The 17156-nt window shown below is 42.0% G+C and overlaps 1 protein-coding gene across 1 annotated transcript in view; it reads left to right on the forward strand.

Moving 5' to 3' along the window:
• The window catches only part of LOC103785081 (uncharacterized), a 434732-nt gene that overhangs the window by 380992 nt on the left and 36584 nt on the right, over positions 1-17156 (forward strand). The window contains exons 7-9 of the mRNA XM_063603246.1: positions 7954-8153; positions 9107-11553; positions 11680-11777. The gene's annotated coding sequence lies outside the window, so the exon portion shown is untranslated. The remainder of the gene's footprint in view (positions 1-7953; positions 8154-9106; positions 11554-11679; positions 11778-17156) is intronic.

A 17156-nucleotide genomic window follows, 5' to 3' on the forward strand; every position in this document is an offset into this window, starting at 1 on the left:
AAAAATAATTTTACCCCAAGTATTTTCAAAGTCTAAGTCAGTGAAATTGAGAATTAACCTTTAAAATAATGTCAAAAACTCTCTGAATTCCCATTTTCTGATGATTGAGAAATATAATGTATTTCCTAAAACTATGTACTTGTTACTAATTTTGTTAGATTTGAATGATTTTCTTTTCATAGAATAGTTTGTTTCTTACATTTTTCTTGTTTTACTTTTTCCTGGAATAACTTATAATGCTTTTTTTTTTTTTTTTTTTTTTTGAGATGGTGTCAACCTCTGTCATTCAAGCTGGAGTGCAATGGTGCAATCTCAGCTCATTGCAACCTCTGCCTCCCGGGTTCAAGTGATTCTCCTGCCTTAGCCTCCCAAGTAGCTGGGATTACAGCTGCACACCACCACGCCCAGCTAATTTTTGTATTTTTAGTAGAGACAGGGTTTCACCGTCTTGGCCAGGCTGGTCTTGAACTCCTGACCTCAAGTGATCCACCCTGCCTCAGCCTTTCAAAGTGCTGGGATTACAGGTGTGAGCCACCATGCCCAGCTGATAACTCATTTTTAAAATAAACTTTTTATTTAGAACATTTGGAAGTTTCAAAAATGTTGTGAAGATGGTATAAAAAGTTTCCATGTACATGCCCAGTTTCCCCTATTATTAAATCACACATAGTTTAGTACATTTCTGAAAATGAATTGGTACATTGTTACCTAAAGTTCATACTTTAGTCAGATCTTAGTTCCTACCTACAGGATCCCATGGAGGATCTCGCCCAGGACACCACATGACATCCGGCTGCCGTGGCTCCTGAGGCTCCTCTGGGCTGTGAGCGGGTCTCAGACTTTTCTCCTTTTTCTTGGCCTCAGCAGTTGTAAGCCACGCATCCTGCAGAATCCTACTCCGTTGGGATGTATCTGATGCTTCCATTATTACACTGAGGTTTTGAGTGGGGCAAGACTAAACAAAGAGGTGAAGTTTCATTTTCATCACATCCCATCAAGACTACATTCTGTCAACATGACTTATCACTGAGGAGATTGACCTTGGTCACCTGGATGATGCGTGCTTGTCAGGTGTCTCCACTGTGGTTCCCCTTTCCCCCCATTCTCATATTGTAATCTTCAGTAGGAAGTCACTGTGTGCAGCCTGTGCTTAGGGAAAATGGAGCTGCACATGTAGACATAAGTGATGGAGCATCTACACGAAGTCTTTGAGATTCTTCTGCATGCGAGATTCACCTCTTTTTCCCCTTGTATTTATTTATTCAATCATCTACTTATATCAGTATCGACTCACACATATTTATTTTATATGTTGGATTTTAATCCAATACTATTTAATTTTGTTGCTACAAATGTGTCAACTTTGGCCATGGGGAGCTCTTTCAAAGGGCTCTTGAATCCCTTTGATGTATCCCTATCACTGTGTCATTGTGTGTGTGTGAGTGTGTGTTTAGTGCTTCCTTACTTTCTGGCACTATAAGAAGCTCTAAGTACATCTTCTGTATATCAGTCCGAGAATCAGACATATTTCTTTGAGAAGTCCTGGTTCCTTTTATGGAGACTGGTACTGGAAACCAAGATCTAGATGCTGCGTATCCCATTGCTACTAGGGTGCCATCACTTCTGATAGAGCAAGGAAATGTGTGTTTATAAACATACCTATAAATATTCTTATATTTAACATCTCTATCAATATTAAGTGAAAAGAGTTGATATTGATCATGCCAACTCCAATCTGTTTCCATGTGGGCCATTCTAGCCTCCTCCCCTTGCTTACCTCTAACCTCCTACTCCAACAGTGAAAAAACCCTTACTTAAATGTTCAATTACAGTACACATAGACAGTGGTTTCAGAGTTGTTATGTCATGTTCTGTGAGAAACAACTGTGTCAACTAAAGCACAGTGCTGTGCACAGCTTCTTTTGTCTCTAGTGTCACTGACCACTGACTTCCAAAGTTACATGCATCAGCTTCTTTCTCTGACATCCTCTTCCATGAGGCTGCATTATACATTTTAGTGCAGTTAGATTATTGTGTCACATTCTTCATTCCATCCCATTATTTCCTTGAGCTCCTTAGTGATATTTTTAAAAATTATATATATACACATAACTATATATATACTATATATAATCCTCACTCTCGCTTCCTGAATCTGTGGCAATCACTGATATATTTACTATCTTCATAGTTTTGTCTTTGCCTAAATGCCACATAATTGGAGTCACACAATGTGGATCCTTTTCAAACTGGCTTTTATTCAGCAATATGCATCTGAGATGTGTATGTCTTTTTGCAGCTTAAGAGTCCATCTTCTATGCTATTGCTAATAATATGGTATCGAATAGATGAACTGTATTTTGCCCGTCACTTCACCTATTGAAGGCCATCTTATTTGCTTCCAGTTTTTGGTGGTTGTAAATATGGCTGCAGTAAACACTTGCATGAGTATTTCTTGTTTGTTTGTTTGTAGAAATAAATTTTCAAATCAGTTGGGTAAATATCAGGAGCATATTTGCTGGATCAGATGGTAAGATTGTGTTTAGTTTTGGAAGAAACTTCCAAACTGTCTTCCAAAGTGGCTCCATCATTTTACATTGTAACTAGCACAATTACTCACATTAATGTGTGAGTTTGTGTTACTCCCATCTTTGCCCGCAATGGGTATTGTCATTTTTTAAAAATTTTAGCCATTCTGATATAAATGTGTCGTGGTTCACGTTGTCGTTTTAGTTTGCAGCTTTCTAATGATAGTTGGTCTAGGACATCTTTTTCTTTGCTTATTTGCCATGGCCCAATTTATTTCATGATGTGTCTGCTTAGATGTTTTACCCATTTTTGAATTGGGTTTCTTGTTTTCTTATTGCTGAGTTCGAAGCATATTTTATACAAATTTTGGTACACATCCTTTATCAAATTGTGTTTTGCAAATATTTTCTCCTAGTCTGTGGCTTCTCTTAACATTGGGTTTAATAAAGTAGAAGTTTTTAGTTTTAATAAGATCCAACTTATCATTTTTTTCTAAATTGTGTTTTTTGGTGTTGTATCTAAAAACACATCACCAAACGCAAGGTCTCATATAATTTCCTAGGCCCATTTCTCCCCCTCCTCCTCTTCCATGTCTTTCTATGTATTTTTCTTCTTCCTATGTCTAGAGTTTTGAATTTCACACTTAGATCTATCATCCTTTTTTAGTTAATTTTTGTGAAAGTTTTAAAGTCTGTGTCTAGGTTTATTTTATTTTAATATGGAGTTCCAATTGTTACAGCACAATTAGTTGAAGAGATGATCTTTTCTATATTAAATTGCCTTTGCTCTTTTGTCAAAGATCAATTGACTATATTTCTGTGAACTCTTTATTCTATTCCATTGATCGAGGAGTCTATTCTTTTGCCAATAGAACACTTTTTTTGATTATTGTAGCTTTAAAGTAAGTTTTGAAATCAAGTAGAAGCCCTCCAACTTTGTTCTTCAGTATTGTATTGACGATTATATCCCTTTTTCCTTTCCATATAAACTTTATCAGTTTGTCAACATCTACAAAATAATTTCCTGGGATTTTGATAAGGATTGTGTCGAATCTTTAGGTCAATTTGAGAAAAATTGTTATCTTAACAACATTGAGTCTTGCAATCCACGAACACAAAGTATTTATTCCTTTATTTAGATAATCGATTTATTCATCTGTGTTATGTAGTTTTTCTCATACAGATCCTATATATATTTTGTGAGTTATATACTTATATATTTCTATTTAACTATATATTGGGCTATTGTAAATGATATTATTTTAAAATTTCAAATTACAGCTGTTTATTGTTGGTATATTGGAAAGCAACTGACTTTTGTGTATTAGTCTTTTATCCTGTGGCCTTGCTATAATTGCTTATTAGTTCCAAGAGTATTTTTGTTTATTCTTTCGGATTTTCTACATGAATAATGTCATGTCATCTGTGAATAAAGGCAGTTTTATGTTTTCCTTTCAAATGTATATACTCACTTTTTATTTCCTTTTCTCATCTTACTGCACTAGCTAGGATTTTCAGGATGATGTTGAATAAGAGTGTAAAGAGAAGACATTCTCTTATTTTTGCCTTATTTCCAATCATATGGAGAAAGCATTCAATTTCTCACCACTGTGTCATATTAGCCATAATTTTTAAAAAATATGTTCTTTATTAAGTTGAGGAAGTTCTCTCTATTCCTAGTTTGCTGAGAGTTTTTGTCATGAAAGGATGTGGGAATTTGTCAAGTTTAGCACTAATAAATATCACATGAATTTTCTTGTATAGACAGTTGATATAATCAGTTGCACTGACTGATTTTTAAATGTTGACACCGTCTTGCATACCTGGGATAAATCCCACTCAGTCACATTGCACAATTATTTTATGCATTGTTGAATTTGCCTTGCTACTATTTTGTTAAGTAGTTTGGTTATAAGAGATTTTGCTCTGCAGTTTTTCTTCTTGTTACATCTTTTTCTGGTTTTGATATTACTGTAAGACTGGCCTCAGACAATTAATTAAGAGTTCTTCCCTCTGTTCTGGAAGAGTAATATTTTGTAGCCATATTAGTTCATTCTCACATTGTTATAAAGAAATACCAAGATGGGATAATTTATAATTTATATCAATAAGAAAATAAGTTTAATTGGCTCACGGTTCTGCAGGTTGTACAGAAAGCATGGCAGCATCTGCTTCTCAGGAGACCTCAGGAAACTTCCAGTCATGGCAGAAAGCAAAGAGGGAGCAGGCTTGTCACATGGCAAAAGCAGGAGCAAGAGAAATCGAGACCAGATCTCATGAGAACTCACTCACTCACTATCAGGAGGACAGTACCTAGAGGGATGGTGTTAAACTATTCGTGAAAAATCTGCCCCCATGATCCAATCACCTCCCACCAGGCTCCACCTCCAACACTGGAGATTATATTTCAGTATGAGATTTGGGTGGGGACATACATCGACTATGTCAGTAGATAATTGGTATCATGGCTTCCTTAAAGGTTTTTGGTAGAATTCACCAATGCCATTATCTGGGCTTTGTTTCTTGTCATTGCTGTTGTCATTGTTGTTGAAAGGTTGTTCATTATTGATTTAATTTATTTATTAGCTATATACCTATTCAAATGATATAATTCTCATTGTATGGGTTTTGATGGTTTGTGTCTTTCAAGAAATCAGTTCACTTTATCTAAAAGATCAGATGTGTGGAGTCGGAGTTTTTTGTATCTCCTTTGTTTCCATTTTAATGTCCCTGGATTCAGTAGCGATGCCCACTATTTCTTCTATGACACCTGCAATTTATGTCTTCTCTTTTCATTGGTTAGCCTGCTTAGAAGTTTATCAATTTTACAAAACTTTTCCAAGAACCAACTTTTAATTTTATTGATTTTCTCTATTGCTTTTCTGGTTCAATTTCATTGACTTCTTGTTTAAAATTTAAAATTATTTCTTTTCTTGTTCTTGCTTTATAGGCTTCAGTTGTAGTCCTTTCTCTAGCTTCTTCATGTTGGAGCTTAGATTATTGATTTTAGATCTTTCTTAATTTCTATGATATGTATTTAATCCTATGCATTTCCTTTTAATCACCGATTTTACTGTATCCCACAAGTTTTGATGTTATCTTATTTTTATTTAGTTCAAAATTGTTTTAAAGTTTGCTTATAATTTCTTTGGCTTATGTGTTCTTTAGAAGAGTATTATTTAATCTTCAAATATTTCAGCATCTTTCAGCTATCTTTCTGCTGGTGGTTTCCAGTGTAAGCCCTTTGTTTTCTGAGAACATATTTTGTATGATTCCTAGCCTTTGAGGTGTATTCATGGCCTGGGATGTGGCCTATCTTTCCGAGTACTGAATGTGAACTTGAAGGGAATGTGTATTCTGCCATTGTTGGATGAAGTGTTCTATAAATGTCAATGAGATCTAGTTGATTAATAGTGCTGCTCAGGTCAACTCTACCTTTAATGATTTTCTGCTTGCTTGATCTATCAATTGCTGACAGAGGGTTGTTGAAGTCTTCCAATGTAATAGAGGATTTGTCCATTGCTTCTTCCCTTTTCTTTCCCTGAAGCATTTTGACACTCTGTCTTTAGGTACACACACTTTTAAGATTGTTATGTCTTCTTGAAGAATTGATGCTTTTATCATTATACAATATTTCTTTATCACTGATAATTTTTGGTTGTTTGTTTAGAAGTTTGCTTTTGAGATTCATAAAGTGACTACAGCTTTCTTTTTGTTAGTATTAACATGGTATAGCTTTCTCTATCCCTTTTCTTTTAAGCTAGCTGAGTCTTTATGTGTAAAGTTGGTCTCTTGTAATAACATGTACTTGGATCTTGTGTTTTTTTAATCCACTCTGACAATCTCTGTATTTCAATTGGTATATTTAGACTATTCACATTTAAAGTGATTTTTATATAATTTTATTAATATTTACTATGTTTGTGATGTTTGCGTTTTACTTACACTTGTTCTTTGTTTCTTTTTAAAGAAATTTCTCTTTTTGCCTTCTGTGCTTTGAACTGAGCATTTTATAAGATTCTATTTTAGGCTTGGTTCGGTGTCTTATGCCTGTAATCCTAACACTATGGGAGGCCAACGTGGGTGGATCACCTGAGGTCAGGAGTTTAAGACCAGCCTTGCCAACATGGTGAAACCCTGTCTCTTCTAAAAATATAAAAAATTAGCTGCATGCGGTGGCACACATCTGTAATCCCAGCAACTCAGGAGACTGAGGCATGAGAATTGCTTGAACCCAGGAGGCGGAGGTTGTAGTGAGCTGAGATCGCACCGCTGCACTCCAGCCTGGGTGACAGAGTGAGACTCTGCCTCAAAACAATAGTAACAATAAAAATAATCCATTTTATCTCCTCTCTCAGTTTATCTATTATACTCCTTTAAAAATACATTTTTTTTTCCAGTCTGGCTGCTCTAAAGTATTCAATACATATTTTTAACTAACCCAAGTCTGCCTTCAAATAACACTACACTGCTTCTTGTGTAGTGCAGGTTCTTAGAATATTCTCAATTCCTCCCTTCCATTTCTTTTGCCATTTCACTATTCCATATACTATAATAATCTAATAAATGGTTACTGTTACTTTGAACAGTTATTTATTGACTCAATTAAGAATAAAAAATAAAAATTCTATTTTACCTTCATTTATCCCTTCTCCAATGTTCTTTCTTTCTTTATGGAGTCTGAATTTCTGGCCTATATTATTTTCTGTCTCCATGTACTTACTGGCACAAATAGGGCAGCCTCCAGGGCTCCAGAGGAGAGCTGCTCATATTCATCTGACACCATGTGGCCACAGAGCAGAAACTCATCCACTTTTGCCTTCTTCCAACCCAGGTCAAAGAGGCGAATCTTGGCATTAGGGAAACCTTGGCAGAAGTAAGAATGGGTATGGCTTCTTCTTACAATACTGGTAACACTGGGTGGGGCGGCGGCCCGTGGTGACAACAGGATCTTTGGTGGTGCGTGGAAGGGAAAGAGACTAGAGTTGGGTCTTGAAAACGTCAATACTTTAATATTGGAAAGATTTCACTCCACTGTCCTTCCAAGTCTGCTGAATTCTTATTCCTGCTCTCATATAGGGGAGGTGCTATGCTTTTTTCTGGCTTCTTTCAAGTTCTCCTCTTTGTCTTTGGTTTGCTGATGTTTGAATATAATATGGATGTGATATACCTAGATGTAATTTAAAAAAATCCTACTTGCTGTTCAGAGAGCTTCCTGGGTCTGTGTTTAGGAGTCTGTCATTAATTTTGGGATGTTCTCAGCCATTATGACTTCAGATACATATTCATTTCTGCTCTGTTATCTTTTTTCCCTCTTCTGATAGTCCAATCACACATGTATGTTACTTTGCTATGTCCTTAATTTTGGTGTTACCCCGCAAATTCACGTGTTGAAACCTAATCCCCCAATATGATTTGATTTGAGGTAGGTCCTTTGGAAGATGACGATGAAGCTCTTGTGAATGGAATTCGTGACCTTATAGAAGAAGCCCAAGAGAGCTGCCTTGTCCTTTTTACCACGTGAGGACACAGCAAGACGGTGCCGTCTGTGAACCAGGAAGCAAGCTCTCACTAGATTTGGAATCTGCCGATGCCTCCGTCTTGGACTTCCCAGCCTCTGGGACAGTAAGAAATAGATTTCCATTGTTTCTAAGCTGCCCAGTTGATGATATTTTGTTATAGCAGCCCTCACAGACTAAGACACACCTTTTGAAACTGTCATGTGGTTCTGGGATGTTCTGTTTTCCTTTTTGTCTTCTGACTAATTTTCTCTTTGCAATTTAGTGGTGGGTGGTGGGGGAAGTTTCTGTGGACCTCCCAATTCTTTTCTTTGTGTGTCCACTGTTGGACCCACCAGAGGCATTCTGCATTTTTGGTACAAGTTTTTTATTTCACTTTTTTTTTTTTTTTTTGAGATGGAGTCTCGCTCTGTCACTCAGGCTGGAGTGTGGTGGCATAATCTCGGCTCACTGCAACCTCCGCCTCCCAGATTCAAGTGATTCTCCTGCCTCAGCCTCCCAAGTAGCTGGGATTACAGGTTCATGCCACCATGTCCAGCTAATTTTTGTATTTTTAGTAGAGACGGGGCTTTGCCATGTTGGCCAGGCTGGTCTCAAACTCTTGACCTCAGGTGATCCACCCGCCTTGGCCTCCCAAAGTGCTGGGATTACAGGTGTGAGTCACCATGCCCGGCCTCCTTTTGATTCTTAAATTTCCCATCTCTCTGCTTACATTACCCATCTGTTAATGCATGTCTGTCTTTTCCATTAGAGCCTTTACTTTACAATTATAGTCAAATTTCTTGTCTTCGAATTCCAAAATCAGTATCCTATCTGACTCTGATTCTGATGCTTGATTTGTCTCCAGACTGTGTTTCTTGACAATAGGCAAAATAGTTTTGTAATTGTTTGTTGAAAGTGGGATGTGCTGATTGATTAATAGGAGCTGAATCAATAGGACTTCTATCTGAGCTTTTGTGTTGATCTGGGTTAGAGTTTGTCTGTATGTAATATTCACTGGAACTCCAGGTGCCAGAGTCTTCAAATTTTTCTGCTGTCTTTATTTTTCTCTTCCTCTAGAGCAGAGACTTCCTTACATACTCTCCTTCAGAGACAGCCTCTGTCTTGAAGCTCTTTCTGCTGTAATGCCCTGATATTATACTGGAGCCCTGCTGGTGTAGAAGAGAAACATTGTGTAACTTTACAATTAAATCTCAGGCTTTTAGTGGATCCATTTCTCTGGGGCGTGGCCTTTCTCAAGGCTGGAGGAGGCTGGAATTGGGGAATTTCTTTCTCCTCACATCGGAGAAGGCTTTGAGAGTCTTCCTGGCTGGATTGCAGTCCTGGTCATGGAGCACGCTCTGGGCACATTTAACAAGAGCTCCTCTCTCCCATGCCATAGATGTGTGGGGACCCACCTTGGATCTGCACCCCAGGAACCCAGGGGGCTCCGTGGACGTGATGCTCATGAAAGCGTGCAATTCCTAAGACAGTGGCCCTGAGGAGTTTCTCATTCTCACACTCGTCCTCAATCTGCCTTCAGCAGTTTGTCGAAATGTCCGTTGAGGTACCCCCACCAGTGTGTAGCTGCTGTGGCGTCTGTTCCAAGTCAGCTCGTGGTGCTTTTGGCTCCCAGGATTGAGCCATCACTCCAGATCTCAGGGAGGCGGTTTGCCCTGTGACCTGCACTCTCCGAGGGCCCTAAGAAAAGTTACTCATTTTCAGTACGGTTCCGTTTTTTTTTCTTCTCGTAGGGGAAGGAGTGACAGCTTCCAAACTGTTGATCTGTCAGTGCTGAAACCAGCAGGGTCCCTTCAGCGAGGGCCAAATGAGATCAGTTCTCTGAAAAGATTTTGGAAATGGTGTACTGGAATGAAAGTCGATAATTATGACTTGACTTATTGATTTTTTAATGAAAATGTAAAGATGTATCTGTAGTCATCTCTTAACAACATGCAAGATGCGCCTCCCATCCCTGAAGCACTCCTCTTTTCCATTTCTTCTCAGCGGAACTCTCCAGGACACGTCTGATTTATATGATGCCCTCTCTGGGTCAGCAGCTTCAGCCATGAAAACCTGCAAAACTGAAGCGCCCTTTGGCCAGCTGCTGGTTCTGTGACATCACAGGGAGTCTGGCATCCACACACCAATTCTAGGCAAGGAAGCAAAGGAGCTTGCTCTTCAGCTTCTGTGGGCCCATTTGTGAGTTTGAGCGGGTGCAGCCTCTCCTTGAAACAGAGGCCAGGTCCATGGCATGAGTCTTTTGTTCAGACCAATGCCCCGCTGGAGGGTCTGGGAGCTGCTGAGCCAGATTCCTGGGTGTGCCTGGGTGCTGTACCCGAAACTGCAGGGCCTGGGGCACCGGCCCTGCTCTCATTGTTACCAGCTGGTTTATTCTCAGTGGAGGGTTGTAATTTAATTCCTGTAGTTCTGCAGTACATGGAGTTGGGAATTATATCCTTCCTCTGTGTTTTCATTACACTGACCTTCCTGCTTCGTTGCTCCTGAGACGGGAACCTCACCTGTCTGGCCTTTGTCTCCTTCTTCCCCAGAACCTCCCGAGACCTCTCATCTGCTGATTTGACATGAAACCCCCTGCCCGCCCCAGCTTGGCCCCAGCAGATGTCTGGGCAGAGCCGTTACCCAGACCTCTGATTTTTCCCAGGCTGTTTGCCTCTGAGGTTTCTTTTTTCTCTACCCACCGCCCCTGACCCTGGTGGCAGCTGGCTCAGGTCAACCACAGGAACAGCCATATCTTTCCTGCAGCCTCACAACAGCTTCAGTGCCTTTCTGGTCCCACAATCTTACCCGTGTCTTATTGCCCCATCCTCTCCCACCTTGGCTGCAGCTTGCAGAAGAGAGACCTGGTTAGGAGTCAGGCAAACCCTGGCTCCCAGCTGCTTCTGATGTGACTTTAGTGAAGTGGCTAGACCTCTCTGAACCCTAAATTCCTAATCCCCAAATCCGAGATCTCTACAGTTGAGGATGATATGACTTCACAGGGCTGTCATGAGGACTAGATCCAACGGACGGAAGCCTTGCTGCATGGTCGGTGCCTGCATCGATAAAGGTGGCTCAGGCCAGCTCCCTCCCCCACGCCTGGCTCAGTGCATATTTTGCCTCGGAGTGTCCAGCCTTTACTCTCTCCTCTCGTGTGAGCTGGAACTGTCCCAGCAAGTGATGAGCAAGTTCAGCGCTCTGCCTACCTGTGTGGATTCTGAGTAGCATGGCACACCCACTCCCCACCCATACGTGTGGCTCACTCTGGGCATAGGGAGACTCGGGCAACCTGGTCCCTGGTCTGAGTCCACCCAAGGGTGGTGTGTTTGCATCTGATGACATTGCTACAAATCTCTTCTGGCTCAATTTAGGACATCCTCCTCAATTTGCCCTTCCAACTTTATTTCCACAGTTGTCTTCTCCATTTGGTTTCCAATATGCATATCTTTCCAGGCTGCCTCACAGGTGCATCAGGTGAGAGCCCCGGGAGAGGCCAGCAGAGGAGGCCTGGAAGCACCCACAGCCACGTGAGTGTGGAGAATGGAGGGTTGAAGCGAAGAGTTGCTAACAGTCTCAGCCACTTTATTCTTTTTTGTTGTTGTTTGCTTCTTTGTTTGTTTGTTTTGAGATGCAGTTTCGCTCTTGTTGCCCAGGGTGGAGTGCAATGGCGCCGTCTCAGCTCACTTCGACCTCCGCCTCCCGGGTTCAAGCAATTCTCCTGCTTCAGCCTCCCGAGTAGCTGGGATTACAGGTGCGCACCATCACACCTGGCTGATTTTGTATTTTTAGTAGAGACAGGGTTTCCCCATGTTGGCCAGGCTGGTCTCAACTCCTGAGCTCAGGTGATCCACCTGCCTCAGCCTTGCAAAGTGCTGGGATTACAGGCGTGAGTCTCCGCATCCAGCTCAGCCGCTTTATTCTAATACATAACTCCTAGAAAGTCCCACAGGTCTTTGAAGGAAGACATTGTGTATCAGTTGCTGAGACACCAGGCTTCCTCTTTCTCTCTTCCCTCACTCTCAGATACCTATATTTTCCCTCCCTCTTAGGTCATTTTGCAGGAATAATGCCTGTGTGGAATCCTTTTTGAAAAACACTGGCTTCAATTCCTGGGATACCACGGCGAAGTTCAATGTATACCTACATGCTCCCCAGCCAGGGAGATTGTGACTCTGCAGGGTTGTGAGGCTCAGGCTGGGGCCGGTGCCTGCTCACCTTCCTCTTGGTTCCCTAAGAAGCCTCCCGTCAACCTGCAGCCTGATGTGGGAATGGCACCGACCAATGGCTGGATGGTGAGGAAGAAATGGTGGCTGTCCTCATGGAGGACTCAGTGTGGAGTTGGAGGTGTCAGGAGAGGGGTCCTCGGCAAGGGATTCCATGACCCCCATGGCACGACGTCTTCTCCTGCACACGGCTTCTTGTCAGCACACGTCTAATGCCTCCTTGTTTCCCAAGTACCTTGTATAGTGTCTGTTATGGTGTAAGCATTTAGCAAATATTCAATGAAAGAATAGAAATTATATCTTGGAATTTTGAGAAATACTGTCTTGGGAATGATAGTGAGCAGATAGTATAATTAAAACCAGATGCCAAGGAGATTTTCTAACTGTCTCAGGGGATGACATTCCCATCATTTATTTGGTAAAAATTACTTTCTGCTCCATCTTGAAGCCAGCTCTTTCCTGGCACTGGAAACGCAATCTAAATAGCGTTTAATTCCAGGGAAGCTTTTGTCACTTCCTGCTCATGTTCCAACTTGACTTCAAGCCAACCTGGATTGGCCCAATTTGCTGCAAGTCTGTCTCGGCTCAAGGCAGCCTCGTGGGGCAGTTGGGATTCTTGCTGCCTTCACAAGCCACAGCCAGAACATGGAATAGGCAACCTCACAGGACCGTTTTGATGTGAGCTGCTGGATACCAGACCAGACTCCTTCCCTTGTGTCTGCTTTACCTGTAGGTCTACCTCCAAGGGTGGAGGTTGAGACCCTACTTGGAAGGCAGGAACACCTGTCCAGCTGGGAGAGGATGATGGTGGGGCCAGGCTCTGGCAGCTGAGGTGGAGAGAAGGAAACTGACTTGGGATATTTTCAGGGAAAGAGCACCAGGACCTGCTGATATTGGACATGATGGTAAGGGGAGAAGGCAGAGAAGGACCGGGACCTGCTGATATTGGAGGTGATGGTAAGAGGAGAAGACAGAGAAGGTGCAGGCAAGTGAGGAACCACAGATCTCTGTTGGGCTGGGCCAGCTGGATAGCCATGGCTGCCGTGCACAGCTTTATCACTGGAACTGCAAGGGAGGAGAGGATCTTTCATAAAAGGGGGCAGCTCCCTGGGATATAAAAGGCAAGGCTGCCAGGGTGAGCACAGGAGAGGCAATCAGGTGGGTTTGGGGTGAAAAGGGAGGCAGCTGCTGTTTTCTCAGGAAGGGTGAGATGTTGCTGGGCTGAGGAGGTCGGGGAGGGTGTGAAATAGCTTTCTGCACAAAGGAGAGGGAAACATTTAACAAACACGTTAGGATTGCTGGGGGTTTTGCCTGCCTGTTTGAGGACTCGTGAGTCCAGCCAGCGCTGTGGAGTGTGTCACTGTGAGCACATTCAGCAGTTGGGGAGGGGCAGGGCAGAGGGAGAAAGGGGCTTTAGTGGGTCTGAGGAAATGGGAGGTGGGGCAGGGACTCATTACAGGGTTTCTAATGATGATCCTGGAGTCTAATTGAAGGAAAGGGCGAAGCAGGACATAAGGGAGAGACAGGTCTGGAAAAAGTGGTTGATGGTCAATTGATGCCACAACAAAATGAAAAGAGCTTGATTTTGGCCATGAAGATGATGAAATGGGGGCATTACAAGAAGGACGTGGGGAGAGAGGTGGTGAGCTGAGGCTGACAGGCTCTTGCAGTTCTGAAGACAAGATTGCCCAAGATATGATGTAGGAGGGCATGGGGGTAAGGAAGACATGGCAGGTGGGGAGAGGAGAGGCCGGTCCTCGGGGATGCTGATGTCAGGGAGGACAATGAAGGCAGACATGAGGCCAAGGTGGGAAGGTGGGTTCATGTCTTTAACAAATGCGGGAGGCAACCAGGCTGTCAGAGGATGACAGCGATGACACCACACACAATCAGAGGGGCTGGGGTTTTTGAGCTAGGAAGAAAATCGCAAAAGTATCAAGGAACACTGGTCTGAATCCCAGGCCTGTGTTGCAGGCATGTGAGTCAAATTGTCCCAAATGGACAGGACATGGGGTGGAGGCGTTCTCAGCTGGATCTCAAAGCAGAAGAAAGTGAGACTATCCAGAGAGGAAGTTGTGATACAGGAGGTTTAGACAGGAGGCAGTGATCAGGGAGGGCACAGCAGGAGGGATTTTCATGCAGCAGGAGTGTGGGAAGCACCCTGCCATCTCAGTTGGGATCTCTAGCTTGCTGTATTCTAAGAGTAGGGGTGAAACAGATGTAGCCTGAGCTTTTTACAGAGATGGCAGCTCATTCTTTGAACATCTCAGTCCATGTTTGGATTAAAGTGATCTGTTGGCTCCATTTATGTAAAAGAGGATACAGAACTCTCCACAGAGGAAGGCAGCAGCAGCCAGAGGCTCAGGAACTTTAATGGGCATTGTTCAGCTTTCAACAGAAAGGAAGCATGCATATGAGACAGGGCAAAGGGAACAAACAGAAATCAAACTCAGACCCACAGATGACCCAGATATCAGAGATGGTTGACACTGTTGTTAAAATAATTGTGATTAACACGTTAAAGTATTATTTGAAGAAATACTTTAAATAAGTATTTAAAGTGAAATCCACAAAAAAGAATCCAATGGGATGGTGGGCAAAGGCAGGATAACAACTTCCCAAAGGTGCCCATGTCCTGGCACTCAGAAAGTGTGAATGGTCTATGTCACATGGCAAGAGGTACTTAAGATTGCAGATGGAAGAAAAACTGCTAACAAGCTGACCACAACTTAAGGACATTATCCTTAATTTAGGTAATTATCCTTAATTTAGGTAATTACACATTTCCTTAAATGTGGAGGAGGGAGAAAGAAGAATTACTGTCAGAGTGATGTGATATAAGAAATACTTGAACGGCTATTATTAGCTTTGAAGATAGAACTGGTTCATGAGCCAAATAATGCAGGCAGGCCATTAAAGCCGAAAAATGCAGCAAAGCCAAGTCTCTCCTAGAGACTGTAGACACAAACATATCCCTGCCAATACCTTGATTTTAGCCCCGTCAGATTCACTTTGGACTTTTCTCCTCAAGTATATAAGATAATAAATTTGTGTTGTTTTAAGCTGCTAAGTTTGGAGAAATTTGGAGTAACAGCAATTCAAAAAAATACAGATTTTGGTACTTGAAGGTGTGGTTCTGCCATAACAAAGGACTAAATATGTGAAATGGGTAATCCCAGCACTTTGGGAGGCTGAGGCGGGTGGATCACAAGGTCAGGAGATTGAGGCCAGCCTGGCCAACATGGTGAAACGCTGTCTCTACTAAAAATACAAAAAATTATCCAGGCATGGTGGTGGGTGACTATAGTCCCAGCTACTCGGGAGGCTGAGGCAGGAGAATCTCTTGAACCTGGGAGGTGGAGCTTGCAGTGAGCCGAGATTGCACCACTTCACTCCAGCCTGGGCAAGAGAGCCAGACTCCATCTCAAAAAAAAAAAAAAAAAATAGTGAAATGGCTCTGGAATTGGACAGTAGGGAAAGGCTGGAGGAATGTTGAGGACATGATAGAAAAAGCTGAGATTTCCTTGGACAGTCTGTTGTAGAAACATGGATGCTAAGGGTGACCTTAGTCAAGTCTCAAAAAGAAATGAGCATGGTAGAGAAAGCCCTTATCGTTCTAGAGGAGAAGAAATCACCATGCATACCAAGTAGGTAGAAATATGGACATTGAAGGCGTGGCTGGGGAGAACTCACAAGGACATGAGAAGGACATTAAGGAATATGAGGAAAGGCCGCCTTTGTCAAATAGCAGCAGGGAGCTTAGCTGAATTGTGTTCTGCAATTGTGTGGAGAGCAAAACGTTAGACAATGAACTTAGATATTTAACTGAAGAGGTTTCCAAGTAAAGTGTTGATGGTGCAGTCGTTTTTGTTTTTGTTTTTGTTTTTCTTGCTACTTACACTAAAATGTGAAAGGAAAAAGGATTGATTGAGGCAAGGGCTGTTAAGCAAAAAGGAACCAAGACTTGCTGTTTTGCGGACTTCTCAGGCTACTGAGATTGCAAATCGTGCTTAAATTAAGAGATTCAGGAAATGTCAGAACAGCCCTTTCTGCCAAGAGCCACAGGTGTGGCTGAATAAAATTTGTGCTAGTGGCTTTCAGGAATCAAAGGTCAGAGTATTTGGTTACACTGGAGGCTCTTCGAAGAGATTAGGCATGTGACTCCCGGATTCCCCTCAGCCATCTCAGCCAAAGCCAGAAATAGAGATGATTATCTGGGGAAGATCTGCAGAGGAGCCCATTGTCTAATGGAGTTAATCCCCATGGAGAGCTACAAGGGCCTTAAAAATATTCTACTGGCAGGAAAGCTGCCTGCCAGCTTGTACCAAAGGGTCAAAAGAAAGAAGGCTATTGGACCCCAAAGATTCCACAGGCATAAAACTAGCTCTAAATGCTACCCGGCTGCAAACATATGCTTCCTTTTGTTTAAAAAGAAGGACGGTTTCTGAGGGTGAAGCTGCATGCCCAGAGGACAAAGTTGTGAGTCACGGAAATCATTCCCATGCCGTCTGAAACTCAAATGGAGTTCTTGGATTGCAAAATTGCTTGGGACCAGGGACTTCTGTCTTCCTTTCCATTTTTTTTTCCTTTTTGAATGGAAATATCTATAGCTGTGACTCTATCCTTGTCTCACTATTTTATTTAGAGCACAAGAACATGTTTCTTGACTTTCACAGATCGGGAATAATTTTGACACAAGATGGGTGTGTGCAGACCTTCATCTTAAATGTTAAATTTTTTATATGCAAGGATTTAGGACTTGTGCACCGATGAGATTTAGATACAATTTTGAACTTTGAGTTAATGCTGTAATGAGATGAGGCTTTGGTGACCCTAAGATAGAATAGATGTGTTTTCCCTGTGGAACACATGTGAATCTTTAGAGGCCAGAGGGCAGATTGTGTCAG

The sequence above is a fragment of the Pan paniscus genome, chromosome 23 (genome assembly GCF_029289425.2).
Source record: "Pan paniscus chromosome 23, NHGRI_mPanPan1-v2.0_pri, whole genome shotgun sequence".
NCBI lineage: Eukaryota > Metazoa > Chordata > Mammalia > Primates > Hominidae > Pan > Pan paniscus.